Consider the following 2,500-nt stretch of genomic DNA (forward strand, 5'->3'; position numbering starts at 1 on the left):
ATTCATTAGTGTACAGGAGTCTGGAGAGGAGAGATGTGTTAAAGGGGTGTATTCATTAGTGTCCAGGAGTCTGGAGAGGAGAGACGTGTTAAAGGGGTGTATTCATTAGTGTACAGGAGTCTGGAGAGGAGAGATGTGATAAAGGGGTGTATTCATTAGTGTCCAGGAGTCTGGAGAGGAGAGACGTGTTAAAGGGGTGTATTCATTAGTGTACAGGAGTCTGGAGAGGAGAGACGTGTTAAAGGGGTGTATTCATTAGTGTACAGGAGGAGAGACGTGTTAAAGGGGTGTATTCATTAGTGTACAGGAGTCTGGAGAGGAGAGACACATAAAGGGGTGTATTCATTAGTGTCCAGGAGTCTGGAGAGGAGAGACGTGATAAAGGGGTGTATTCATTAGTGTACAGGAGTCTGGAGAGGAGAGACACATAAAGGGGTGTATTCATTAGTGTACAGGAGTCTGGAGAGGAGAGATGTGATATTAAAGGGGTGTATTCATTAGTGTCCAGGAGTCTGGAGAGGAGAGATGTGTTATTAAAGGGGTGTATTCATTAGTGTACAGGAGTCTGGAGTGGAGAGATGTGTTATTAAAGGGGTGTATTCATTAGTGTACAGGAGTCTGGAGAGGAGAGACACATAAAGGGGTGTATTCATTAGTGTACAGGAGTCTGGAGAGGAGAGACGTGATATTAAAGGGGTGTATTCATTAGTGTACAGGAGTCTGGAGAGGAGAGACGTGATATTAAAGGGGTGTATTCATTAGTGTACAGGAGTCTGGAGAGGAGAGACGTGTTAAAGGGGTGTATTCATTAGTGTACAGGAGTCTGGAGAGGAGAGATGTGATATTAAAGGGGTGTATTCATTAGTTTACAGGAGTCTGGAGAGGAGAGACACATAAATGGGTGTATTCATTAGTGTACAGGAGTCTGGAGAGATGTGATATTAAAGGGGTGTATTCATTAGTGTACAGGAGGAGAGACGTGATAAAGGGGTGTATTCATTAGTGTACAGGAGTCTGGAGAGGAGAGATGTGATATTAAAGGGGTGTATTCATTAGTGTACAGGAGTCTGGAGAGATGTGATATTAAAGGGGTGTATTCATTAGTGTACAGGAGGAGAGACGTGATAAAGGGGTGTATTCATTAGTGTACAGGAGTCTGGAGAGGAGAGATGTGATATTAAAGGGGTGTATTCATTAGTGTACAGGAGTCTGGAGAGATGTGATATTAAAGGGGTGTATTCATTAGTGTACAGGAGGAGAGACGTGATAAAGGGGTGTATTCATTAGTGTACAGGAGGAGAGACGTGATAAAGGGGTTTATTCATTAGTGTACAGGAGTCTGGAGAGGAGAGACACATAAAGGGGTGTATTCATTAGTGTACAGGAGTCTGGAGAGGAGAGATGTGATATTAAAGGGGTGTATTCATTAGTGTACAGGAGTCTGGAGAGGAGAGACGTGTTAAAGGGGTGTATTCATTAGTGTACAGGAGTCTGGAGAGGAGAGACGTGATATTAAAGGGGTGTATTCATTAGTGTACAGGAGTCTGGAGAGATGTGATATTAAAGGGGTGTATTCATTAGTGTACAGGAGTCTGGAGAGGAGAGACGTCTTAAAGGGGTGTATTCATTAGTGTACAGGAGTCTGGAGAGGAGAGACGTGATATTAAACGGGTGTATTCATTAGTGTACAGGAGTCTGGAGAGGAGAGACGTGATAAAGGGGTGTATTCATTAGTGTACAGAGACCTGTTAAATTGTGTCTGTTTTGGTTCCCTTGTGAAAACATCCCTCGACTACGATCAAACTAATTATTAATTACCAGTTTTTGTTTATTAAAATGTTCTTAGGTTTTTTAAAAATTTTTATACTTCTTACATTTCTGCGTACGATCGTTTCTTTAAATAAGCACACTGAAAGACTACAACACCCAGCCAGCACGCTGAAAGACTACAACACCCAGCCAGACAGCACACTGAAGGACTACAACACCCAGCAAGCTCACTGAAAGACTACAACACCCAGCCAGACAGCACACTGAAGGACTACAACACCCAGCCAGCTCACTGAAAGACTACAACACCCAGCCAGACAGCACACTGAAGGACTACAACACCCAGCCAGCTCACTGAAAGACTACAACACCCAGCCAGCACGCTGAAAGACTACAACACCCAGCCAGCACACTGAAAGACTACAACACCCAGCCAGCCCACTGAAAGACTACAACACCCAGCCAGCTCACTGAAAGACTACAACACCCAGCCAGCACACTGAAAGACTACAACACCCAGCCAGCACACTGAAAGACTACAACACCCAGCCAGCCAGCACACTGAAAGACTACAACACCCAGCCAGCACACTGAAGGACTACAACATCCAGCCAGACAGCACACGGAAAGACCTCACCTCGTGTGTGTGTGTGTGTGTGTGTGTGTGTGTGTGTGTGTGTGTGTGTGTGTGTGTGTGTGTGTGTGTGTGTGTGTGTGTGTGTGTGTGTGT

General features: G+C 44.6%; 1 protein-coding gene across 2 annotated transcripts in view; it reads right to left on the bottom strand.

Moving 5' to 3' along the window:
• LOC123732233 (testican-3-like) overlaps positions 1–2,500 on the bottom strand; it is a 30,141-nt gene that overhangs the window by 3,429 nt on the left and 24,212 nt on the right. The gene's annotated exons all lie outside the window — the stretch shown is intronic.

This window comes from Salmo salar, unplaced genomic scaffold (assembly GCF_905237065.1).
Source record: "Salmo salar unplaced genomic scaffold, Ssal_v3.1, whole genome shotgun sequence".
In the NCBI taxonomy this organism is placed as follows: domain Eukaryota; kingdom Metazoa; phylum Chordata; class Actinopteri; order Salmoniformes; family Salmonidae; genus Salmo; species Salmo salar.